Raw genomic sequence first — 27,706 nt, forward strand, 5'->3', positions numbered from 1 at the left:
GTGATTATAAGACTTTTTATTACTAAAGAACATATATTTTTTAAAAGGTCACAGGACCAAGCTGGCGCGATAGCACATGCCTATAGTCCCAGCTACTTGGGAGGCTGAGGCACGAGGATCACCTGAGCCTAGGAGTTCCAGGCAGCAGTGAGCCATGATCATGCCACTGCACTCCAGCCTGGTGACAGAGAGAGACCCTGTTTCAAAAAAAAAAAAAGTCATGGGACCAGCATTTGATCCAGGGATGAAGAAAAAACAAGCCCATGAAGCAAATTTAATGACCTATTGGGCAATAAAGGAATATCACTTCATGATCTCATCCATGAGTCATTGTTATTGTGTAATAGTCACACATCAGTGCTATGGTGGAATCTCAAAATCTCCAACATTTTTGGTATTTGAATGGTACCCAACATTTCCAGCTTGAATGTGGACTTTTCCCCAGCAATTTGTATATTCTATGAGTCATTTCAGCGGGGATTTTAGGAGAGAACCTGTGCTCATTCCCCCTCTTGCCGGAGGATCACCCACCCCCAGTCAGCCCAAGTGTGACCTTTACAGTTAGAAAGTGCTATACACAGCTGTGGCTTGGGATCTTAAAGACTTTTTATGGCTTCCTGAGTTGTCTTCAAACATTTTTTGAAATTCCCTTTAGAAGAGTAACACTAGCTGCTTTGACAGATATATTCCTGCTTCTCCATGGTCTGCATTCTCATCACAGTCTCATGCAGAGGTTCCTTGGCTTCCACTTCATGGCTTCATCCTCCTCTAGGTCCTTGGCTTCCCCTCCATCCAGCTGGCACAAGGCAAAGAGAGTGAGAAAGGTTGTTGTGGAGTGGAAACATCATATATCCCCGCTGGATTATCTGGAGCTCAGCTACGTGGCCACATCCTGGCCATACCTCTGTGACCAGGCAGAAGAGGAAATGGATTTGGTGACTATTTGACAAGTCTGTGTCACAAAAAATTTATTAAGGTTTCTGTAACTGGTAATTAGTAAATGTTAAGATATCAATTAATATTCAGAGACTATCAAGAAATGTTATGCCACAATTCTAGTCACTTTCTAAAGAATTTAGACATGCAAGAAATGGATGCTTTAGCTGAATGCCTAGTGACCAGTTGTTAGGATCAATATTTGATCAAATCCAAATATTACCATTAGAGAATAAACTTCTGAAATTCAAGAATGAATCTGAAGTTTTATTCAAAGTAAACTATTAAAACATTTAATAGTAGTAGTTTAAAATTCATTAATTTTAAATACCTGACGTAGTTTCTCAGCATGTCAGCTGCTAGATTACTGCAGAGGTCACTGCAGAACTATTAGTCAGATGAAGTATAAGTGTTGTATGTATTATTGCAAGGGCAAAATCCCATAATATTTAATAGTGATTGTGGAAGTTAATTTTATTTTTTCTATTTTTAAAAAATTAACCGTTATACAATCATGGCTGAAAGTTAATTTTAATAATTAGTTTTCTGTACAAAGATAATTATTAAGAACTTAAAAACCTAAATAGGGCCAGGCGCGGTGGCTCATGACTGTGATCCCAGCACTTTGGGAGGCCAAGGCGGGTGGATCACTTGAGGTATGGAGTTTAAGACCAGCCTAGCCAACATGGTGAAACCTCATCTCTATTAAAAATACAAAAAATTAGCGGGTGTGGTGGCAGGCACCTGTAGTCCCAGCTACTCGGGAGGCTGAGGCAGGAGAATGGCATAAACCCAGGAGGCGGAGCTTGCAGTGAGCCGAGATTGCCCCACTGCACTCCAGCAGTGGACGACTCCGTCTCAAAAAACAAACAAACAAAAATGTCTGGGCACGGTGGCTCATGCCTGTAATCCCAGCACTTTGGGAGGTTGAGGCGGGTGGATCACCTGAGGTTGGGAGTTCAAGACCAGCCTGACCAACATGGAGAAACTCCGTCTCTACTAAAAATACAAAAATTAGCCAGGCACGTTGGGAGGCGCCTTAACCCCAGCTACTCGGGAGGTGGAGGCAGGAGAATTGCCTGAACCTGGGAGGCAGAGGTTGCAGTGAGCTCAGATTGCACCATTGCACTCCAGCCTGGGCAACAAGAGTGAAACTCCATCTTAAAAAAAAAAAAAAAAAAAAAAACAAAATAATTAGCCAGGAGTGGTGGTGCATGCCTGTAGTCCCAGCTACTCGGGAGGCTGAGGCAGGAGAGTTGCTTGAGGCTGGGAGGCAGAGGTTGTAGTGAGCCGAGATCACACTACTACACTCCAGACTGAGCAACAGAACAAGACTCTGTCACAAAACAAAACAAAACAAAACAAAACACCTAAATAGGCTGGGCATGATGGCTCATGCCTGTAATTCAAGTGCTTTCGGTGGCTGGGGTGGGAGGACCGCCTGAGGCCAGGAGTTCAAGACCAGCCTAGGAAACATAGCAAGACTCTATCTCTACAAAAAATAAAAATTAGTCAGACATGGTGGCACTCACCTTTATTCCTAGCTACTCGGGAGGCTGGGATGGAAGGATCCCTTCAGTCCAGGAGTTAGAGGCTGCAGTGAGCTATGATCATTCCACTGCCCTCCAGCCTGGGTGATGGAGTGAGACTCTGCTCTCTTTAGAAAAAAAAAAAAAAAAAAAAAAAGCTAAATGCAGTGGAAAGTTAATAAAGGCATTAAAAGAGTATGTTATTAGCTAGATAACTTTAGAAAGACCATTATGTTCTTTTGAATCAACAAATGTATATGAATTTAAATAATGATATTAACAGAATGAGATGTATTTAGCTCATTTAAAGTTATTGCATAATATATACACATTTATATTTTAACTTACAGAATTTCAGTGAATACAGAACTTAAGAATATTTTCACCCCATACTTCATCTACTGACTATCTAGATAGTGAAAATAATAGAAATGGCATGGCATGTTCATATGACTGATGATGTTAGCCTGGTTGAATATGATGGTAACCTATGCTGTTACATAATCACTCATCTAGCAAAGGTCAGGGACAGCCCAAGTGACATTAAAATGATAACTTGACTCCAGCTTTCCAAAAGTCAAGGCTGAAACTACATAAATTTTAGAAAACTACCTAGGTCAAAGTTATGCCATGTTTTATCCTTAAAACACTTATTAAATATATATTATCTTTTCTGTGCCTTCTAGTAAGATTCCTGTATAGAGTAGGCATACCTATCTGCTGACATTTATCCTGTATATCTTGCTCATTCCCTAATTTCAGTGTTTGAGGCTCCCGAACACACCCTGGCCCTTGCCAATCCCTTCTTTAGGGGCCAGACTCATGTCTGTGTCCTGGCTTTCACTCACAGTCCTACCTGGAGTAATAACCAGCTGGTGCGCCACACAGTTCCACTTCCTGCACTCTCTCACTGCCGAGCCCTGCTTGGAGAATGGACCTCTGGAAACATTTGTTTGCCTAAAACATGCCTAAGTTTTCCCTGCCTTCTGGCCATAGCCTTAGACAGCCCAGTTTTCCTTATTAAGGAAGCCTCTGGGGCCCTGATGATCTCCACAGCAGCCCCTTTTAGCCGCCTTCTACCCAAATCTACCCTCATTACCATTTGCCCCTTCCCCTGTCAGGGGCAATGGCACTACTCAAACTTACTGGATCGTTTGGCTAATTAAGCATTTTCTTTTCTCTCACTTTTTCCTAGAGAACAAGAACAAAATCTCCTTGCCATGTATCTAAGGTTTTTCCTACTGAGAGAGAGACTTGTTATTCAGTTCAATAGTTTATGGGCATAAAATAAGGATGCCCTAAATAAGGGACCTTACTTTTATCATATAAATCTGATGAGCTTAAATGTACTTTAGATTACATTCTCTGTAGTTAGTTGTGCCTTTATGCTGCTAAGCATTTGTAGTGGCTAACACCTGTAATCCCGGTGCTTTGGGAGGCTGAGGCGGGAGGATCCCTTGAAGCCGGGAGTTCAAGACCAGCCTGGGCAGCCAAGCAAGACCCTGTCTGTATAAACAATTATTTTTCTTTTATTTGAAACTGAGTCTCACTCTGTCACCCAGGCTGGAGTGCAGTGGTGCAATCTCAGCTCACTGTAATCTCCACCTCCCAGGTTGAAGTGATTCTTGTGCCTCAGCCTCCCTAGGAGCTGGGACTACAGACGTGCACCGCCACACCCAGCTAATTTTTGTATTTTAAGTAGACAGGGTTTCACCATGTTGGCCAGGCTGGTCTCAACCTCCCAACCTCAGATGATCTGCCCACCTCCACGGCCTCCCAAAGTGCTGAGAATACAGGTGTGAGCCACCCTGCCCAGCCTATAAACAATTTTTTAAAAAATCAGCCAGCAGCAATACAGGGAGACTCTCTCTCTCCAAAAAAAAAAAAAAAAAAGCAGAAAAAAAGAAAGAAAGAAAAAAAAGCCAGGCATGGTGGTGTGCGCCTGTAGTCCCAGTTACTGAGAGGCTGAGGTGGGAGGATCACTTGAGCCCAGGAGGCAGAGGATGCAGTTTGTTGTGATGGCACCACTGCACGCCAGCCTGGGCGACAGAGCAAGAACTTATCTCAAAAAAAAAAAAAAAAAAAGCCAGGTGTTGTGGTATTTGCCTATAGTCCCAGCTACTCAGGAGGCTAAGGTAGGACTGCTTAAGCCCAGGGGTTCGAGGCTGCAGTGAGCTCTGATTGCACCACTGCACTCCAGTCCGGCCAACAGTGAGACCTCATCTTTAAAAAAAAATGGCTTCCGGCCTGGCATGGTGGCTCACGCCTGTAATCCCAGCACTTTGGGAGGCCGAGGCGGGCGAATCACCTGAGGTTGGGAGTTCGAGACCAGCCTGACCAACATGGAGAAACCCTGTCTCTACCAAAAATACAAAATTAGCCAGGCGTGGTGGCGCATGCCTGTAATCCCAGCTACTTGGGAGGCTGAGGCAGAAGAATAGCTTGAACCTGGGAGGTGGAGGTTGCAGTGGGCCGAGATTGCGCCATTGCACTCCAGCCTGGGTGACAAGAGCGAAGGGCTTCTGTTTTTGTATGTACGTATGGAAATTCTGTTGTGTGTTTCAAGGAGTGGACAAAGAAAGCAGCTTACTACATGCAAGTTGAGGCTTTACCTCTTTTTTTTTTAAAGGAAGATTTAACAAGTTTCACTTAGTACAATACTTCTAAATGGAAATCACAAGAAAAGATTTAAACCAAAGCCTCAGAATTCCATACAAATAACATGACAAAACTCCTAAAATATAGTATTACATCTTAAAATTGTCCCATATCTTAAAAAAAAAGTAAAAGTGTATACTCAAGTGTACACTCACATGCCTTACAGGATATTAAACCAAAAAGATAGAATTAACAAACATGCCAAATGTTTTCACTTTGAATCGCATACACAGCCCCTATATTTGACGTGCATCCAAAATTTTCAATGTATTTGTGGGGTATAAGAGCAACATTTAACATAAGTGAAACTGCATCAACCTAAATATGCTTACTGCTTAGGTACACTCCTACAACATAACTAACTTGAAGAAAGCTGAAAATTGTTTTAATAGTTATGGTCAATACTGAACTTTGTTATGTCCTAGATGAATGTTTCAGTGTTCAAAATTACTGAGCTCAAAGTTTTAAAATAATCTTCCACTTTTACAGTAAGCGTGTGTCACAAGCCTGTAATGCAAAACTGTTAAACTTTTGTTTTCTTTAAAAAGGAAAGGCCGGGCATGGTGGCTCATGCGTGTAATCCCAACACTTTGGGAAGCCGAGGCGTGCAGAACATGAGGTCAAGAGATCGAGATCATCCTGGCCAACATGGTGAAACCCCATCTCTACTAAAAATACAAAAATTAGGAGAGGCGGATCCAAGATGGCCGAATAGAAATAGCTCCAGTCTACAGCTCCCAGCGTTAGCAATGCAGAAGACGGGTGATTTCTGCGTTTCCAACTAAGGTACCAGGTTCATCTCACTGGGGCTTGTCGGACAGTGGGTACAGGACAGTGGGTGCAGCGCACTGAGAAAGCGCAAGGGGGCAGGGAATTCACTTTCATACCCGAGCAAAGCTGTGACAGATGGCACCTGGAAAATCGGTTCACTCCCACCCTAATACTGCGCTTTTCCAATGGTCTTAGCAAACAGCACACCAGGAGATTATATCCTGTGCGTGGCTCAGAGGGTCTCATGCCCATGGAGCCTTGCTCACTGCTAGCACAGCAGCCTGAGATTGAACTGCAAGGCGGCAGCGAGACTGGGGGAGGGGAGCCCGCCATTGCCGAGGCTTGAGTAGGTAAACAAAGTGGCCAGGAAGCTCAAACTGGGTGGAGCCACTGCAGCTGAAGGAGGCCTGCCTGCCTCTGTAGACTCCACCTCTGGGGGCAGGGCATAGCCAAACAAAAGGCAGCAGAAAACTCTGCAGACTTAAATGTCCCTGTCTGACAGCTTTGAAGAGAGTAGTGGTTCTCCCAGCATGGAGTTTGAGATCTGAGAACAGACAGACCGCCTCCTCAAGTGGGTCCCTAACCCCTGAGTAGCCTAACTGGGAGGCACCCCCCGAATAGGGGCAGATTGACACTTCACACGGCCAGGTACCCCTCTGAGAGGAAACCTCCAGAGGAATGATCAGGCAGCAACATTTGCTGTTCAGCAATATTCACTGTTCTACAGCCTCCACTGCTGATTCCCAGGCAAACAGGGTCTGGAGTGGACCTCCAGCAAACTCCAACAGACCTGCAGCTGAGGGTCCTGTTAGAAGGAAAACTAACAAACAGAAAGGACACCCACACCAAAACCCCATCTGTACGTCACCACCATCAAAGAACAAAGGTAGATAAAACCACAAAGATGGGGAAAAAACAGAGCAGAAAAGCTGAAAATTCTAAAAATCAGAGGACTTCTCCTCCTCCAAAGGAATGCAGCTCCTCACCAGCAATGGAACAAAGCTGGACAGAGAATGACTTTGACGAGTTGAGAGAAGGCTTCAGATGATCAAACTTCTCCGAGCTAAAGAAGGAAGTTTGAAACCATTGCAAAGAAGTTAAAAACCTTGAAAAAAGATTAAACGAATGGCTAACTAGAATAACCAATGCAGAGAAGTCCTTAAAGGACCTGATGGAGCTGAAAACCATGGCACGAGAACTACATGACAAATGCACAAGCTTCAGTAGCTGATTCGATCAACTGGAAGAAAGGGTATCAGTGATTGAAGATCAAACGAATGAAATGAAGCGAGAAGAGAAGTTTAGAGAAACAAGAGTAAAAAGAAACAAACAAAGCCTCCAAGAAATATGGGACTATGTGAAAAGACCAAATCTACATCTGATTGGTGTACCTGAAAGTGACAGGGAGAATGGAACCAAGCTGGAAAACACTCTGCAGGATATTATCCAGGAGAACTTCCCCAACCTAGCAAGGCAGGACAACATTCAAATTCAGGAAATACAGAGAACGCCACAAAGATACTCCTCAAGAAGAGCAACTCCAAGACACATAATTGTCAGATTCACCGAAGTTGAAATGAAGGAAAAAATGTTAAGGGCAGCCAGAGAGAAAGGTCGGGTTACCCACAAAGGGAAGCCCATCAGACTAAAAGCTGATCTCTCGGCAGAAACTCTACAAGCCAGAAGAGAGTGGGGGCCAATATTCAACGTTCTTAAAGAAAAGAATTTTCAACCCAGAATTTCATATCCAGCCAAACTAAGCTTCATAAGTGAAGGAGAAATAAAATCCTTTACAGACAAGCAAATGCTGAGAGATTTTGTCACCACTAGGCCTGCCCTACAAGAGCTCCTGAAGGAAGCACTAAACATAGAAAGGAACAACTGGTACCAGCCACTGCAAAAACATGCCAAATTGTAAAGACCATTGATGCCAAGAAGAAACTGCATCAACTAATGAGCAAAATAACCAGCTAACATCATAATGACAGGATCAAATTCACACATAACAATATTAACCTTAAATGTAAATGGGCTAAATGCTCCAATTAAAAGAAACAGACTGGCAAACTGGATAAAGAGTCAAGACCCATCAGTCTGCTGTATTCAGGAAACCCATCTCACATGCAGAGACACACATAGGCTCAAAATAAAGGGATGGAGGAAGATCTACCAAGCAAATGGAATACAAAAAAAAGGCAGGGGTTGCAATCCTAGTCTCTGATAAAACAGACTTTAAACCAACAAAGATCAAAAGAGACAAAGAAGGCCGTTACATAATGGTAAAGGGATCAATTCAACAAGAAGAGCTAATTATCCTAAATATATATGCACCCAATACAGGAGCACCCAAATTCATAAAGCAAGTCCTTAGAGACCTACAAAGAGACTTAGACTCCCACACAATAATAATGGGAGACTTTAACACCCCACTGTCAACATTAGACAGATCAACGAGACAGAAAGTTAACAAGGATATCCAGGAATTGAATTCAGTTCTGCACCAAGCGGGCCTAATAGACATCTACAGAACTCTCCACCCCAAATCAACAGAATATACATTCTTCTCTGCACCATATCGCATCTATTCCAAAATTGACCACATAGTTGGAAGTAAAGCACTCCTCAGCAAATGTAAAAGAACAGAAATTATAACAAACTGTCTCTCAAACCACAGTGCAATCAAACTGGAACTCAGGATTAAGAAACTCACTCAAAACCGCTCAACTACATGGAAACTGAACCACCTGCTCCTGAATGACTACTGGGTACGTAATGAAATGAAGACAGAAATAAAGATGTTCTTTGAAACCAATGAGAACAAAGACACAACATACCAGAATCTCTGGGACACATTTAAAGCAGTGTGTAGAGAGAAATTTATAGCACTAAATGCCCACAAGAGAAAGCAGGAAAGATCTAAAATTGACACCCTAACACCACAATTAAAAGAACTAGAGAAGCAAGAGCAAACATATTCAAAAGCTAGCAGAAGGCAAGAAATAACTAAGATCAGAGCAGAACTGAAGGAGACAGAGACACAAAAAACTCTTCAAAAAAAATCAATGAATCCAGGAGCTGGTTTTCTGAAAAGATCACAATTGATAGACCACTAGCAAGACTAATAAAGAAGAAAAGAGAGAAGAATCAAATAGATGCAATAAAAAATGATAAAGGAGATATCACAGAATCACCGATCCCACAGAAATACAAACTACCATCAGAGAATACTATAAACACCTCTACACAAATAAACTAGAAAATCTAGAAGAAATGGATAAATTCCTGGACACATGTACCCTCCCAAGACTAAACCAGGAAGAAGCTGAATCTCTGAATAGACCAATAACAGGCTCTGAAATTGAAGCAATAATTAATAGCTTACCAACAAAAAAAGTCCAGGACTAGCCGGATTCACAGCCAAATTCTATCAGAGCTACAAGGAGGAGCTGGTACCATTCCTTCTGAAACTATTCCAATCAATAGAAAAAGAGGGAATCCTCCCTAACTCATTTTATGAGGCCAGCATCATCCTGATACCAAAACCTGGCAGAGACATAACAAAAAAAGAGAATTTTAGACCAATATCCCTGATGAACATCGATGCAAAAATCCTCAGTAAAATACTGGCAAACCGAATCCAGCAGAACATCAAAAAGTTTATCCACCATGATCAAGTGGGCATCATCCCTGGGATGCAAGAATGGTTCAACATACGCAAACCAATAAATGTAATCCAGCATATAAACAGAACCAAAGACAAAAACCACATGATTATCTCAATAGATGCAGAAAAGGCCTTGGACAAAATTCAACAGCCCTTCATGCTAAAAACTCTCAATAAATTAGGTATTGATGGGACGTATTTCAAAATAATAAGAGCTATTTATGACAAACCCACAGCCAATATCATACTTAATGGGCAAAAATTGGAAGCATTCCCTTTGAAAACTGGCACAAGACAGGGATGCCCTCTCTCACCTCTCCTATTCAACACAGTGTTGGAAGTTCTGGCCAGGGCAATCAGGCAGGAGAAAGAAATAAAGGGTATTCAATTAGGAAAAGAGGAAGTCAAATTGTCCCTGTTTGCAGATGACATGATTGTATATCTAGAAAACCCCATCGTCTCAGCCCAAAATCTCCTTAAGCTGATAAGCAACTTCAGCAAAATCTCAGGATACAAAATCAATGTGCAAAAATCACAAGCATTCTTATACATCAATAACAGACAAACAGAGAGCCAAATCATGAGTGAACTCCCATTCACAATTGCTTCAAAAAGAATAAAATACCTAGGAATCCAACTTACAAGGGATGTGAAGGACATCTTCAAGGAGAACTACAAACCACTGCTCAATGAAATAAAAGACACAAACAAATGGAAGAATATTCCATGCTCATGGATAGGAAGAATCAATATGGTGAAAATGGCCTTACTGCCCAAGGTAATTTATAGATTCAATGCCATCCCCATCAAGCTACCAATGACTTTCTTCACAGAATTGGAAAAAACTACTTTAAAGTTCACACGGAACCAAAAAAGAGCCCACATTGCCAAGTCAATCCTAAGCCAAAAGAACAAAGCTGGAGGCATCACGCTACCTGACTTCAAACTATACTACAAGTCTACCAAAACAGCTTGGTACTGGTACCAAAACAGAGATATAGACCAATGGAACAGAACAGAGCCCTCAGAAATAATACCACACATCTACAACCATCTGATCTTTGACAAACGTGACAAAAACAAGAAATGGGGAAAGGATTCCCTATTTAACAAATGGTGCTGGGAAAACTGGCTAGCTGTATGTAGAAAACTGAAACTGGATCCTTTCCTTACACCTTATACAAAAATTAATTCAAGATGGATTAAAGACTTAAATGTTAGACCTAAAACCATAAAAACCCTAGAAGAAAACCTAAGCAATACCATTCAGGACATAGGCATGGGCAAGGACTTCATGTCTAAAACACCAAAAGCAATGGCAACAAAAGCCAAAATTGACAAATGGGATCTAATTAAACTAAAGAGCTTCTGCACAGCAAAAGAAACTACAATCAGAGTGAATAGGCAACCTACAGAATGGGAGAAAATTTTTGCAACCTACTCATCTGACAAAGGGCTAATATCCAGAATCTACAAAGAACTCAAACAAACTTACAAGAAAAAAACAACCCCATCAAAAAGTGGGCAAAGAATATGAACAGACACTTCCCAAAAGAAGACATTTATGCAGCCAACAGACACATGAAAAAATGCTCATCATCACTGGCCATCAGAGAAATGCAAATCAAAACTACAATGAGATATCATCTCACACCAGTAAGAATGGCAATCATTAAAAAGTCAGGAAACAACAGGTGCTGGAGAGGATGTGGAGAAATAGGAACACTTTTACACTGTTGGTGGGACTGTAAACTAGTTCAACCATTGTGGAAGACAGTGTGGCGATTCCTCAGGGATCTAGAACTAGAAATACCATTAGACCCAGCAATCCCATTACTAGGTATATACCCAAACGAATATAAATCATGTTGCTATAAAGACACATGCACACATATGTTTATTGTGGCACTACTCACAATAGGAAAGACTTGGAACCAACCCAAATGTCCAACAATGATAGACTGGATTAAGAAAATGTGGCACATATACGCCATGGAATACTATGCAGCCATAAAAAACATGGATGAAGCTGGAAACCATCATTCTCGGCAAACTATTGCAAGGACAAAAAACCAAACACCACATGTCCTCACTCATAGGTGGGAATTGAACAATTGAACGTGGACACAGGAAGAGGAACATTACACACTGGGGCCCATTGTGGGGTGGGGGGAGGGGGGCGGGATAGCATTAGGAGATATACCTAATGTAAATGACGAGTTAATGGGTGTAGTACAGCAACATGGCACATGTATACATATGTAACAAACCTGCACATTGTGCACATGTACCCTAGAACTTAAAGTATAAATATATATATACATATAAAAATATATATAAAATACAAAAATTAGCTGGGCGTGGTGGCGCGTGCCTATAGTCCCAGCTACTGGGAGGCTAAGGCAGGAGAAATCACTTGAACCTGGGAGGCGGAAGTTGCAGTGAGTCAAGATCGTGCCACTGCACTCCAACCTGGCGACAGAGTGAGACTCTGTCTCAAAAAAAGAGGAGAAAGAAAGAAGACAGAGAAGCTGACCAAGAGTGATCAGAATAAATTATATTTCCCATTTACCCATCATACTGGATATACTAGACATCCCTCCCATTCTATTCAACTCCCATAAATGCACAGCTTTTGTATCTGGAGTAGCTCTTTAGTGCTCCTTCCCTACCTAACCAAGGTTTGACTGACAGTCACTGGAGTTTTCCTCCAGAACGTAGTCATATCCACTCATACTGCTCTGATCACCCTAATCACCTCCATAACCACCACTCGCACTGCTCTGACCACCATAACCACCACTCACACTGCTCTGACCTCCATAACCACCACTCAGCTGATCTGACCACCATAACCACCTCCATAACCACCACTCACACTGCTCTGACCACCATAACCACCATTCATACTGCTCTAATCACCATAACCATCTCCATAACCACCATTCACATTGCTCTGACCACTGTAACCACCACTCACACTGCACTGATCACCATAACCACCTCCATAACCACCACTCACATTGCTCTGACCACCATAACCACCTCCATAACCACCACTCAGCTGCTCTGACCTCCCTAACCACCTCCATAACCACCACTCGCTGCTCTGACCACCATAACCACCTCCATAACCACCATCACACTGCTCTGACCACCATAACCACCCAACCACCACTCACACTGCTCTGACCACCATAACCACCATTCATACTGCTCTAATCACCATAACCATCTCCATAACCACCATTCACATTGCTCTGACCCTAACCACCACTCACACTGCACTGATCACCATAACCACCTCCATAACCACCACTCACATTGCTCTGACCACCATAACCACCCCATAACCACCACTCACCTCCCCCCCCCCCATAACCACCACTCGGCTGCTCTGACCACCATAACCACCTCCATAACCACCAGTCACACTGCTCTGACCACCATAACCACCTCCATAACCACCACTCACATTGCTCTGATCACCATAACCACCTCCATAACCACCACTCACACTGCTCTGATCACCATAACCACCTCCATAACCACCACTTACACTGCTCGGACCACCATAACCACCTCCATAACCACCACTCAGCTGCATAACTAGACTGGTTGGCTAAGCCCATCTCTCTCATCATTTGGCTACCATAAGCACCACCACTTGCCCCTGCTGTAGATTCAAGAAAAGTTCTACATAGCTGTGTTCATAAACCCCCCTACTTGTTCCTGCAGCATTTAAAAAGATCTCCATGTATCTGTGCTGCATATTAGCTTTGTCTTTTGCCATAGCTGCCACTGCATCTTCATGAGCAGCAAACTCAACATCTGCTCTACCAGTAGTCTCTGTCATCGGGTCCAGTTTCAGTATGTACTCTCATGAGGTTGAGGTGACTAGAAATTATAACATTCTTAGTGGCTCTGTAAGGTAAACCCCTCGTGTGTACACAGTGCCCTGTGGTGCTCTGGAAACTGGACGCACTATCTCCATATCTATGATCAGACATTCCTGAAAAACAGTAATTAGTCTTTTCCAAATCTATCAGACCTAAAGCCATATCCATCATTACAGCCACGATAGTCATAGCCTCTATACCCTCCACCACAGGGACCCTGCCTCATCCTTTCAAACCCAGCTCCTCTGCCAATGCTATTATACCCTCGGCCAGCCCCTGGCCTATCACTGGGACCTGGCCACTGCACAGCCATGAGCTTCTGAGAGGGATCATAGTAGGTATGAACTTCAGCTTGGCTATTCTAGATTTCAATGTACCTGTGCCCTATTCTTTCCCTGTGTTTCTTCAACGCCATCTCAGCTATCTGCTGTGAAGCCAACTGCACAAAGGCTTCCCCTGTGCTTCTGCCCTGTAAGTCCACTCACAGTGTTATCCCATTTGGCACAATTTCCAACCCTGAAAAGAAATAACAATCTCTTCCTTGGACAGCCAAATATAAGTCCTCTAAGCCAGACGAAGCCATCGTTGGCAGTATCAGGACTATTCAGACCTGTGTGCTTCAATACCCAATCCATTTCAACACTATTAGACTTGAATACTTCAACGTATCTGTGTCCCATGGTTTCTCTGTCTTTAAAGCCAATTTCGCTTCATCTGCAGATTCAAGTTCAACAAATGCTTCACCACTTGGTCTGCCTTCTCTGGTGTAGATGAAACAAATATCTGATGTGTCATCTTGTATTTTGCAATCAGAGAAGTGCATCACTTCATCAGCTGAGTAGGACCAGGGTAGGCCCTGGACCTTCACCACGAACCCCTCCCTGCCTTCCGTGCTCAGCATCGTGGCAACTGTTGAGCTCTTGGTGGCAAGTTTGGCTGAATGCAATTTTGGTGTAGTGGGCAATTATCCTCCTTCTGCCTTCAAATGGGCTATAGCAAGATGACAACCAGAACTACTTCTGCTCACATAAGCAAGTGATCACATGAGCACACCGGCTTTACCTCTTATCTCTGCTGCCGTCTAACTTCTCTGTGCCTCTGCTGTCCCATCTGTCACACGAGACTAATACAGGCCCTCACTTCCCTAGATGTAGGGTTGTGAAGACCAAAGAAACATCATTCCCCATCTCTTTGTCTGCCTATACCTTTTCCTCTATTCTTTTTCCCCTCCAGAAACCCAATGACCTTGGACTTCCCTGAGTCCCGCACTGGTTGACATATTACATACGGATTCTTCCCTCCAAGGGAAGATGAGCCGAGCTTCCATCAGGAACAGACCAGCACACTCCATCAGTCCCTTCTCCTGACTGTACATTCCCTACTTCACTCCCCAGGCAGGGCCTGGGTAGTGAACTTTTAAGAACCAACACTGATTTGACTTCCACCAGCAGGCTCAGCAGCACATCCTCTAGATGTTTTGCTCTTGTTTCATCGCCAGGCGGTGCTCTTTCCCACGGTACTATAAAGCAATTCCTGTTTTTCACTTTGCTGAAAAGGTGTGCCAAATGACTGCAATTCTGTGTGCCCAGATTATGATAAGCCTACCCTGGTGTCCTGCCTAATTAATCACATCACAGCCCACTGGCATTTTCATCAGAAGCCTTTGCTTGAGTGGATGGGGGCAGGCTGCAGATTCTTCTCTGTTGTCTGGCTGGAGTACAGCAGTTACTGTCTAAAGGTTTTCTGTCTTGGTAGACTGCCTCCTTTCCTGGACCTTTATACATAAGAGGCTTTTGCTGGTGGATGTTTTTGTCTGTGCTTGTTGATGTTTACAGATTGCTGGCTTCCGGGATATATGAGGCAAAAATGAAACACAGGGAGTGGGTCAGTCCTTGGGTCCTGAAGTCCATAGCCAGTTTGCCTTTCAGTCTTCTGCTTGTTTTACATATAATATTCAGGATTTTTAGCCGTACTTGGTGAGAGGAACATGCAAAAGTATGTCTACTCCATTTCCCAAGGAGTGGAAATTTCCCAAAATTGTGTTTAGAAACGGCTTGTTGTGTGGGAGACAGTTTTGATGGGAAGCAAAGATGGGTGGCAGAGGACCAATTGGGGGGCCACTGTTAGTCGACAAGAAAAGCTGAAGACCTGCATTGGCCAGTGGCACTGGGACCCAAATGAGTGGGATAGAGAAAACTATTTAGAGGTTAGGAAAAACAGGGAAGAGCAACAAAAACAAGTCTAACAGGCAGTCAGTGTGGTCCACAGTAGAACCATTGCTTAAGGCCCAGTGCTCTCCTCTGGCAGAAGAACGGATTTACAGTTTGTCAACAGGCATGTAGTTTTTGAATGGACTGTCTCCTGTCCTAGTGGGTCTTTAATTTGTGGGGAACAAAAAATTGTCCTTTTAAAAACTGAAGAGATTTGACTAAAGGTTTGACCAAACAGGATCTTACTGTTGCATCCATAAAGTTAAACACAATTAGCAAGCAACAGAGGCAAACAGAATAGTATTTTGAAAAGTTCTGAAAATAGGCCAGGCATGGTGGCTCACGCCTGTAATCTTAACACTTTGGGAGGTGAGGGTGGGAGAATCACTTGAGCCCAGGAGTTTGAGACCAGCCTGGGCAACATGGTGAGACTCCGTCTCCATAAAAAATGCAAAAGTTGGCTGGGTATGGTAGTTCGCACCTGTAGTCCCAGCTATTTGGGGGGCTGAGGTGGGAGTATCGCTTGAGCCCAGGAGGTGTAGGCTGCAGTGAACTGAGATCACACCACCGGTCTCCAGTCTGGGCAACAGAGCTAGACCCTGTCTCAAGGAAAAAACAAAAAAAAAGTTCTGAAAATAAAATCCTTCAAGACCCTTATATTTTTATTGTAGTTAGCTTTTTGTCTTATAAAAATTTGGTTTTCTGGAAATGAATAATGACTTTTAAATTTTTCCTTTATTAAATTGTGAAACAAGGGCTATGTACATCATAATGTAAAAACAACAACAATAAAGCAAAGTGTCACAGAAAAACCTAGTTTTGCTGGCCCCTCTCCATTTTATTTCACTTGTTGATCACGTAAATGCCCTTCCTCTCTAAGTTAGAATGTGTTTGGCTATGGGTAACAGGAATCCTGATGAACAGTGGTTTTAAATGTAAGGACATATCTGTTTTACCTAATAAAAAGTGCAAGAACTGGCAGTCCCTTGGTGAGTCTGGAAGATTAACAAGGTCTTCCCGGACCCAGGGACTTTCCATTCTTGACTCTGAATTCCCAGCAGCCTGCTTTCATTTTCCAACTTGTTGCCTCATTGTCACAAGATGTTTTCTATAGGTGCAAGCATCACAGCCTCTCACAGCCTAGTAAGAGACAAGAAGGAAGGGACGGGGAAAACATTTCACCTTGTGTGCCTCTCTCAGGAAGGAAAATTTTTCTCAGAAGCCCCGAGAGATTTCCTCTGATCCCAGCCAGAACTGCTCAACTGGCCAACTCTGCCTGCAAGAAGACTGAGCACCACCACTATGTGGTAAAGACCATGATAGCCATGCTTGCCTTAGACCAGGGGTTCTCATCAAGGGCATGACAGGAGGGGGCAGTATTGAAAATATAGAAAGGGACACTTTCAGTTGTCACATAAACAGAGAGGTGCTATTGGCATCTAGTGGGTTGGTCTGGGGATGCTAAATGTCCTAAAATGCACAAAATACTTTTCACACACACACAAATTGTCTTGTCCAAAATTCCAGTAGCACACTTGTTGAGAAACACTGGCTTACACCAGCCATAATTCATCCCCTGGCCTGAAGATACTATGACTCAAACACAATTTAGAAGTTCCTAGATTGTGCAAGAGGAGGAACATGGCTCTCAGTAGTGTGTGCCACAATATCCCAGCAGATGTTGGAAGGAGTACAGCAATGCCTAGTCATTCTGGCATGCTAAATCCTTTTCAGAAAGCTGCTATTATTTGTACCGAATGGGCAACTAGGAAAGAATTACAGGGATCAGGACAGGGAAATTACATGCAAAAGGTGCCTTTATTTTTCCTAATGAAGGGATTTTTTTCCAGTAGCTGGACAAGCCTGTTTCCGAGAATAACTGACTCTGAGTTACCCATACCTCTGTTACCTCTGTTGACTAATGGATGCTTCTCACTCCCACCAAGGAGTTCAGAATGTTGAAAACCTAACTCTATTTTTCTTACTATTATTATTTTAGAATTAGAGACAGGGTCTTGCTATGTTGCCCAGGAGGGTCTTGAACCCCTGGGTTCAAGGACTTCTCCCACCTCGGTATCCCAAAGTTCTAGGCTTATAGGCATGAGCCACTGCGCCTAACCATAAAATTATTATTTTTAATTGACACATCTTCTGGAGTACACTGTGATATTTCCATACATGTATACAATGTGTAGTGATCAAATCAGGGTAATTGGCACATCTATCACTTCAAATATCTATTATTGCTTTGTGTTGAAAATATTCAACATCTGCTCTTCTATTTGAAAATATACAATAAATCGTTGGTTATTATAGTTACCCAATGGTGCTGTAGAACACTAGCACTTATTCCTCCCATCTCGCTGTACTCTTGTATCTGTTAATAACCTCTGGCTGTCCCCTCCCTACCCCTACCCTTTCCAGCCTCTAGTAACCACTATTCTACTCTCTACTTCTATGAGATGAACTTTTTTAGCTTTCACGTATCAGTGAGAACATGCAGTATTTCTCTTTCTGTGCTTGGCTTATTTCACTTAATGTCCTCCTGTGGCTAAATAGTATTCCAACATATATATATATATATATATATATATATATATATATATATATATATATATGTATGGATATGTATGTATGTATATATATACCACATTTTCTTTCTTTCTTTTTCTCTCTCTTTTTCTCTTTCTTTCTGGGACAGGGTCTCTCCCCTCTGTCACCCAGGCTGGAATGCAGAGGTGCATTCATAGCTCACTATAGCCTTGAACTCCTGGGCTCATGAAATCTTCTCACCTCAGCCTCCCAAGTAGCTGGGATTATAGGCACACACCACCATGCCTGGCTAATTTTTATTTTTTTGTAGAGGCGGGGTCTCACTTTGTTGCCCAGGCTGGTCTCAAACCCTCCTTGAGCAATTCTCCCACTTCTGAACTCCCAGCCTCCTAAAGTGCTGGGATTATAGGCATGAGCCACCATGCCTGGTTTTCCTTATCCATTCATCTGTTGATGGACACTTAGGCTGAGTCTTTATCTTGGTTATTGTGAATGGTGCTGCAATATACACGGGAACGCGGACATCTCATCAACATATGAATTTCTGAAATAATATTTTAATAATAGTCTAGTAAAAATTTTGATAACAATCTACTTAGTTATTTTTTTAAAAAAACTTAGAATGTCAGAAGTCTTTGTGGTCTGCAGAGAAAATGAAGACTAAACATTATTAGCTTTAATTGTAATTTTAAAAATCTAAATGTTCATTAAATCTGAAAGATTAGATACATTGGGTTGATATGTTGCATTGCTGCTCACAGTAAAAACTTGTAAGTCAGTATAAAATCCACTAGATTAGAAAAAGAAAAGTAGGCTAGGAAGTTAGGTTTGGCTTCCCTATCTGTAAAACCACAACTCTCTATGCTTGACACAAACTAAGGTAAACAAATAATGTTTCTTAGGCTAATTGCTAATGGTAAATAGGAGATAACCTGGCATAGAAGAGTAAAAAGAGCATTCCAGACAGAAAGAATGGACTCAGCAGAGGTACTAACTGGTGAAACAGCATGACATGGTTATAGTCACACCAGATGTGAGCTCTTGAGAGCGTCGTGGATTAACATTAACATTTTTAACCAACAACTCTGATAATCTCTCCAGGATCCCTGGATTTCTGGGTGCCAATAACAAAACCTAGACTTACTGCAAATCTTTTTTTTTCCCTCTCTACTTCTGCAATAGATTGAATGTTTGCGTCCACCCAAAATTCATGTTGAAATCTTAACCCCTAATGTGGAGGTAGGTGGTGAGGCCCTTGGAAGGTGATTAGGTCATGAAGGTAGGGCCTTCATGAATGAGATCAGTGCCCTTATAAAAGGGATCCCATAGAGCTCTCTTTTCCCGTTTTCACCACATAAGAGATAAGAGAAGTTGGCTGGCACGGTAGCCCATGCCTGTAATCCCAGCACTTTGGGAGGCCGAGGCAGGTGGATCACGAGGTCAGGAGTTCAAGACCAGCCTGGCCAATGTGGTGAAACTCTGTCTCTACCCATGTCTCTAGCTGAGCACGGTGGCATGTGCCTGTAATCCCAGCTACTCAGGATGCTGAGGTGGGAAAATCGCTTGAACCAAGGAGGCGGAGGTTGCAGTGAGCCGAGATCGGGAGAGGTGGCTTGTGCCTGTGGTCGCAGCTACTGGAGAGGCTGAGACAGGAGGATCACCTGGGCAAAGGAGGCAGAGTCTGCAGTGAGCCAAAATCGTGCTACCTCACTCCAGCCTGAGCAACAGAGCAACACCCTTTCTCAAAAAAAAAAAAAAAAAAAAAAAAGCTATAGGCTAAGTATTAGGCTGATGGCAAAGAAGTGGCCAATTCACTTAATCTAACTCAGTATTATGGTTTTTTCTTTTCTTTTCTTTTTTTTTTTTTTTTTGAGACAGAGTCTTGCTCTGTCCCCCAGGTTGGAGTGCAGTCACACGATCTCGGCTCACTGCAACCTCCGCCTCCTGGGTTCAAGAGAGTCTCCTTCCTCAGCCTCCCGTGTAGTTGGGATTACAGGTGTGTGCCACCATGCCCGGCTAATTTTTGTATTTTTTAGCAGAGACAGGGTTTCACTATGTTGGCTAGGCTGGTCTCGAACTCCTGACCTCAAGTGATCTGCCCACCTCGGTCTCCCAAAGTCCTGGGATTACAGGCATGAGACACCATGCCCAGCCTTGCTTTTTTTTTTTTTTTTTTTTTTTTTGGGACAGAGTCTCACTCTGTCTCCCAGGCTGGAGTGCAGTGGCACAATCTCGGTTCATTGCAACCTCTGCCTCCCGGGTTCAAGTGAATCTCCTGTCTCATCCTCCGGAGTAGCTGGGATTACAGGTGCCCACCACCACGCCCGGCTAATTTTTTTTTTGTATATATATATTTTTTTAGCAGAGACAAGAGTTTCACCATGTTGGCCAGGCTGGTCACGAACTCTTGACCTCAAATGATCCGCCCACCTCGGCCTCCTAGAGTGCTGGGATTATAGGCGTAAGCCACCGTGCTCAGCCTGTATGTACTTTTTAATACAGTAATATGTAAATAACTGTGTGCGTATGGGAAAGCTGTTTTTCATTTTTCCAAAAATTACACCAAGGCAAAGCAAAGCTCTGGTTGATTTCAGTGTGTTGTGCAGGAGTTAGCAGTACTGCCCTCACTAGGTACCCACTGGACAATAGCACAACCCCAAGAAAAGGATGGTTGTAAGTTAACTTTCATCATGCGTTAATATTTCATTCAAAATGGTGACTTGAAGCTGGTTAGATACTGAAACTGAGACTATAGTATGCCTAACTCAGCTGCTCGATAACTTATAATAATTATATAAGCTTATATATATTATTACATATATATTATATAACATATATATTATATAAAAGCTTAAAATCTTATGACTTTTTTTTAGAATAATTATCTTTGCTAGTACTATCAGATTTGCATGACAACCCTTTCTCTTGTATTCTCTAAACTGGAGGTTGTCCCACTATTACTGATACTAAATTTGATGGTTTGGTTCAAATGGTGACCACCAGATGGCTCCACTATACAGGTGTATTTTCTTTATCTTTTTTTTTTTTTTGAGACAGTGTCTTGCTGTGTCGCCCAGGTTGTAGTGCAATGGCGCGATCTCGGCTCAGTGCAACCTCTGCTCCTGGGTTCAGGCAATTCTCCTGCCTCAGCCTCCTGAAGAGCTGGGACTACAGGCGCATGCCACTGCACCCAACTAATTTTTTTTTTGTATTTTTATTTTTATTTATTTATTTTTATTTTTTAATTTTTTTTTTCAGACGGAGTCTCGCTCTGTTGCCCAGGCTGGAGTGCAGTGGCACAATCTCAGCTCGCTGCAAGCTCCGCCTCCCGGGTTCATGCCATTCTCCTGCCTCAGCCTCCCGAGTAGCTGGGACCACTGCCACCCACCACCACACCTGGCTAATTTTTTGTATTTTTACTAGAGACGGGGTTTCACCGTGTTAGCCAGGATGGTCTCAATCTCCTGACTTCGTGATGTGCCCGTCTCAGCCTCCCAAAGTGCTGGGATTACAGGCATGAGCCACTGAGCCCAGCAGTTTTATTTATTTTTGAGACAGAGTTTTGCTCTCGTTGCCCAGGCTGTAGTGCAATGGTGCGATCTTGGCTCACCACAACTTCCACCTCCTGGGTTCAAGCAATTCTCCTGCCTCAGCCTCCTGAGTAGCTGGGATTACAGGCATGTGCCACCATGCCCGGCTAATTTTGTATTTTTAGTAGAGACGGGGTTTCTCCACGTTGGTCAGGCTGGTCTCGAACTCCCAACCTCAGGTGATCTGCCTGCCTTGGCCTCCCAAAGTGCTGGGATTACAGGCGTGAGCCACTGCGGCCGACTTTTTTTTTTTTTTTTTGTATTTTTAGTAGAGATGGGGTTTCACTATGTTGGCCAGGTTGGTCTTGACCTTGTGATCTGCTTGCCTCGGCCTCCCAAAGTGCTGGAATTACAGGCATGAGCCACCGCACCCAGCCTGTAATTTCTTTTACAATTAGGTAAGTAGCCTGTAGAGTGATACTTCGATGGCATTTCCCAGCAATCTTTCATCTAAAGGTTTTAAAGTCCATTGATAGTCCTTGTCTGAGTTAATTATTTCATTAAGGTTTGCATCATGGTTATTGTCTAATTCTCTATTTTATTCTATACTTATTAGCTGGCATCCTATAGTAAAGAAGAGTTTTTCCTCATCAACTGGGTATCAACCACATTCTTTATTAAAAAAAACGAAAAAAAAAAAAACAGGGTAGTTTGGGAGCAGTGGCCCATGCCTGTCCTCCCAGCGCTTTGGGAGGTTGAGGTGGGAGCATCACTTGAGCCCAGGAGTTCAAGACCAGCCTGGGCAACAAGCAAGACCCCATCTCTAAAAAAACAAGCAAAAACAATTAGCCAGGTATGGTGGTGAGCACCTGTAGTCCCAGCTTCTGAGGAGGCAGGAGGATCACTTGAGCCCAGGAGGTCAAGACTGCAGTGAGCCATGTTCGTGCCACTGCACTCCAGCCTGGATGACAGAGCAAGACTCTGTCTTAAAAACAAAAACCAATGAAACAAAAAACAAACAGGGTAAATGCTATCTCCCTTTAATAACTAATTTTCAGAATATCAAATTGGTGTAATAGACACTACCAATGATGGAAAAATAGTTTCCCTCTTCTCATCCTCTCTTCTCTGTACTAGAGAGTAGATTTTTATTTATTCAGTATTTGCAATCAATTGTATTCATTTTCTTTTTGACGCTAAAACTGCCCTAAATTTGGCCCGTGGGAGATCCTTCAAGCTGGCTCCCATGTCTCTAAAATTTATTTTTGAGAGACTAAAAATACAAATGGTGAATGGCCAGAATACACATAAAAACAGAATTCTGACCCATTACCTACAACAACTAGCCCAGTAAACCAACCACTTATCTACCATAAGTGTACTCCCAGCCTGAAAGCCAAACCTGCTATCAACCAGACTGGTAGGAAGTCAGACTGCTATCTCTGGAAGCAATCCGGGAAGCTAAATAATAACTTCTATGACAATCAGCTCAAAATGGACAGGACTTGATTAAAAATTGATAGCTTCCCTAATTTTTGTCCCCACTTCTAGCTTACGACCATCCGGAGAAAGCCAAATAATGCTCCTTTAACCAAGACCATAGGATGCCAACTTGTAGTTAGCTTCCAGCTTCCCCATGCCAACAGCTTCCAATCAGGCATACCTGTGAAACATTTCCTTTTGTCCGCTGTAAAGCTTTCCCACTCCTCTGCATGCCTTTGAACCTCTGCTAAAACATAAGGGATGGTGGCTGACTCCCTTGCTACGGCAAGTTCTCAATCGACTTTGCTTTTCTCATTTGGTTTGCAATAAAATGCATCCTTTATAGTGACACAATTTGATGAATTCTGACAAATGTATACATCCCCATTAACCATGACACAGAACATTTCCATCACCCCCAAAAGTTCTCCCATTTTCCTTTCCAGTCAATTCTCTCCTCCCCTCCTAGCCAACCACTGATCTGCTGTCTATCACTATGGATTAGTGTTGTTTGTTCTCCTAAATACAGTTGGCATAGCCTCATTGGTGTAAGCACTTCCTTTGCGTTCAGGCACAACGAAATACCTGGCTCATCTTGCACCTTTCCCATCCCAGAGCTGGAATCAGCCAGTTCTCCAAAGGAGCTCTGGATCTTTTTAGTGGAAAATGGAATTTAGAAACCAAGATCTCGGTGTTAGATGTGCTCACTGTTACTGTACGGTGACCATGCCTGTACATCCTGGTTCAGCCAGGACTGTTCGTTTTAATCTGAAAGTCCAGCATCCAGAGAAAACCCCTCTGTTTGTGGCAAACTAGAACAACTGGTCACCCTAGTGCTTCTAGGCCCATTCAGTCCACAGAACTAGGACTTTTTTTTTTGCAGTTTAAACTTTTTTTTCTTTTTGATAGGGTCTATTGCCCAAGCTGGAGTGCAATGGTGAGATCACAACTCACTGTAACTTTAAACTCCTGGGCTCAATTGGGCCTCTAGCCTCAGCCTCCCAAGTAGCTAGGACTATAAGCACAGGCCACCACCCCTGGCTATTTTATTATTTTGTATTTTGTAGAGACAAGATCTCACTGTGTTGCCCAGGCTGGTCTTGAACTCCTAAGCCACTTTGGCTTCCCAAAGCACTGGGATTACAGGTGTCTGCCACTGCACCCAGCCCTCCAGTTTAAACTCAATATTACAGACTTTTTTTTTTCTGAACTTCTTAAAATTCTTTATATTAGTTTCCACCCCCACCCCCGGATGAACAAACTTCTTAAAAATTGTTTTAAATTTTTAAAAAAATGGAGACGGGGTCTTGCTATGTTGCCCAGGCTGGTCTCAAACTCCTGGACTCTAGTGATCCTCCCACTTTGGCCTACCAAAGTGCTGGGATTACAGGCATCAGCCATCTGGCCCTTTTCTGAACTTCTTCAATCTTGCATTTGTATCTCATTCTCTCATACGCTGCAAATCTTTGTATATAGTAACATTAAAATACTTATGTTATCCTACCATATACAGTACATAGTTTCAAAACCACAGTAACAACGTTACCATTAATCATAAATCAGTGAAGCTGAAAGCTCCTGTGCACTTTTTTCATCCTTAGAATACACAGTTGACCCTTGAACAACACTGGTTTGGAATGCCAGGGTCCACCTATATGTGGATTTTTTTCACTCCAACACAGATGAAAAATACAGTGGGGCGGGGGACGGTGGCTCACACCTATAATCCCAGCATTTTGGGAGGCTAGGTGGGAGGATCACTTGAGCCCAGGAGTTCAAGACCAGACTAGGCAACGCAGCTCTCTACAAAAAATAGAAAAAAATTAGCTAGATGTGCTGGCACATGCCTGTGGTCCCAGCTACTCGGGAGGCTGAGATGGGAGGATTGCTTAAGCCCAGGAAGTCAAGGCTGTAAGTGAGCCGTGATCGTACCACCGCACTCCAGCCTGGACGACAGAGTCAGACCCTGTTCTCAAAAAAGAAAAAAAAAAAGAAAAGCAAGGGAAGGGAAGGAAGGGAGGGAGGGGGGAAGAGAGGGAGGGAGGGAAGGAGGGAGGGAAGAAGAGAGGGAGAGAAAGAAAAAAAGAAAAGGAAAGGGAAGGAAGAAAACAAAACAGAAGTACAGTGGGATGCAAAACACGCCTATACAAAGAACCAACTTTCCCTATGCTCAGCTCCGGGACTTTAGTATGCGGATTTCTGCATATGCTCGCAGAAGGTCCTAAATCCAATCTCCTGCATATAAGGAAAGACTACACTATCTCAACACAGATACACTACTAGAGTACTGTGTTCAAAAGCTCGGAGGGGCCAGTGGTGGTGGTTCACTCCTGTAATCCCAGCACTTTGGGAGGCCAACCTGCGGGCGGATCACCTGAGGTCAGGAGTTTGAGACCAGCCTGGCCAACATGGTGAAACCCCATCTCTACTAAAAATACAAAAATCAGCAGGGGATGGTGGCGCATGCCTGTAATCCCAGCTACTCAGGAGGCTGAGGTGGGAGAATCGCTTGAACCCAGGAGGCAGAGGTTGCAGTGAGCTGAGATTGCACCACTGCACTCCCGGTTGGGCAACACAGCGAGACTGTCTCAAAAAAAAAAAAAAAAAAAAAAAAACCCAAAGAATAATTATTTTTTCTGTGTATCTTAGTTATATCAGTTAACAGTTAAGTTCATTTGTTTCAATTTGCTTTCAACCTTAGGATTTACTTTGTTTCCTTTTTTATTTACTTTTTTGGCTATGTAAAACTAAAAGTTCAAAGACAGAAATCTTGTCTCCCCCCTGCACTCTTTATAGGTAACTAAAAATTTTAAGTTTCCAGGATATCCTTCCAATTCCTCCCCAAAAATAAGCATATATACATAAATATTCATATTAAATATAAATATATATTTTTATATATTTAATACATAAAAGCATATATGCTTATTTTTGCTTTTGAATACAGTGAATACTTATTATACTTAAGTATTTAAGTGAATACTTAATATAACCTGAGACTCATTCCAAAGCAACACGTGATTATTTTCTGAATCTTTTTAATGGTTGCACTGTGTTCTGCTGTATGGATGCACCATTCCCAGTCAGTTCCCTATTAATGGATATTTGGGTTATCCCTAACTTTTGCTATGACGAAAAGCACTGCAATAACTTTGTATACCTATTGTTTCCATGTGTGGAGTTGCACCTTCAGAATAAGGTTAGGGTTAGAAGTATAACTGCATGGTATAAGAATAAACACAAGTAATTTTGTACTCCACAGAACTTGAACCATTTTTCCACTCCCACCAGGAAAGGTAATTTTAATGTGTATGTCCATTGTAAGTGAGGTGGAGCGACTTTCTATGTTTAAGGACCATTACGGTATTTTTTCTGAGAATCATCTGTTCATGTCCTTCTCCATTTTCTCCTTTGGCTTTTGGACTGTTTGTTTTCAAGTTTTGAGAGTTCTTGTGATACAAGTTGCAAAGATTTTCTCCAGACTGATCTGATTCACTGGAAATACACTACGACCATCTGGAGTGTACTTTAATCTTATCCTAATAAATCACCTTAGTACAAGACACTCCTTTGGGGATGAACAGGTTTGATAAAGCCGGCTAAGGGCAGACCAATCAAAAGAATTAGGTACTCTTCTAGTAAGTGTTTACAGACTGTTTCACGTTCTCCAGATAACACCGCCCTTACTCGGCGGTCCAGATAGCAGTCTTGCTTCAGGGAGTCTACTCCACTTGCAGGACCTCTTTGATCGGGTTCACTAAACCTCACAGGGCCGCCTTCCCCGCGTTCCAGTTAGCAACGGGCCCTCAGCGCCGCGGACACAGCGCAACCTCCGACGCCAGAGAACAATAGCTCCTCGATGCGTCTCCGGAGATGTCAAGGAGGAACGAACCCAGCGGCCAGGAGACTGCGCTTCACGACTGAAGAGAGGGAGGGCATCGGTTTCTAAGTTCTCAAAACTTACAGGTGAGCTTCTGCTAAGAGTAAACGCCCGCGGCTCGCCGCCCACGGCCTCTCTCAAGGTGGCACCTGGTCCTCCGGCACGCGGAAGCATCACAGATGAGCGACGCGAACACACAGAGCGGCCAATCACGCGCCGCCTTCGCCCAGATCCCTCCGCACGAGGCAGCCCCCCCCCCCCCCCCCCCCGCAGCCGCAGGTGGCCCCGGCGAATGCTTCCACCTTCCCTTCCCGTGATGCCCCGGGGCTGACCTCCGACCTCGCCGGCCCGCCCCTCCCATCGGCCGCTTCCCTTACTGAGCTTGCTGAGCTCCGGGGCCCTCGGAGCTCGCTCCAGGCTCCCGGGAAAGGACGGGGCGTATTACCGGGGAGCAGCTACTCCACTGCGCCTCGAGGCCCCGATCGGGCTAGGCCGGCGGCCTCCCTCCCTTCACCTTTCCTCTCCTGGCGGGGCTTGGCGGCGGGCGAGTGACTGCAGCCACGCCTGAAAGGCGACTCTTCTGTGAGTGGGCCA

The 27,706-nt window shown here is 43.4% G+C and overlaps 1 protein-coding gene, 1 long non-coding RNA gene, 1 other non-coding gene and 1 pseudogene across 4 annotated transcripts in view; 1 reads left to right on the top strand and 3 right to left on the bottom strand.

The window, feature by feature from the left end:
• Positions 1 to 260: 260 nt before the first annotated feature.
• On the bottom strand, positions 261 to 27,275 carry LOC115834473. The gene is made up of 2 exons (XR_004029406.1): positions 27,197 to 27,275; positions 261 to 796 (listed from the first exon to the last, which is right to left on the bottom strand). It is a non-coding gene; the product is annotated as an uncharacterized LOC115834473 (long non-coding RNA).
• LOC100600965 lies at positions 12,055 to 16,011 on the bottom strand (annotated as a pseudogene).
• Positions 20,767 to 20,892, bottom strand: LOC115834575. Its single transcript, XR_004029515.1, has one exon. It is a non-coding gene; the product is annotated as a U4atac minor spliceosomal RNA (small nuclear RNA).
• WTAP (WT1 associated protein) overlaps positions 26,260 to 27,706 on the top strand; it is a 30,642-nt gene continuing 29,195 nt past the window's right edge. For both annotated transcript variants that reach the window (XM_030809922.1, XM_030809924.1), the window contains exon 1: positions 26,260 to 27,694. The gene's annotated coding sequence lies outside the window, so the exon portion shown is untranslated. The remainder of the gene's footprint in view (positions 27,695 to 27,706) is intronic.

The sequence above is a fragment of the Nomascus leucogenys genome, chromosome 3, assembly GCF_006542625.1.
Source record: "Nomascus leucogenys isolate Asia chromosome 3, Asia_NLE_v1, whole genome shotgun sequence".
Lineage (NCBI taxonomy): Eukaryota > Metazoa > Chordata > Mammalia > Primates > Hylobatidae > Nomascus > Nomascus leucogenys.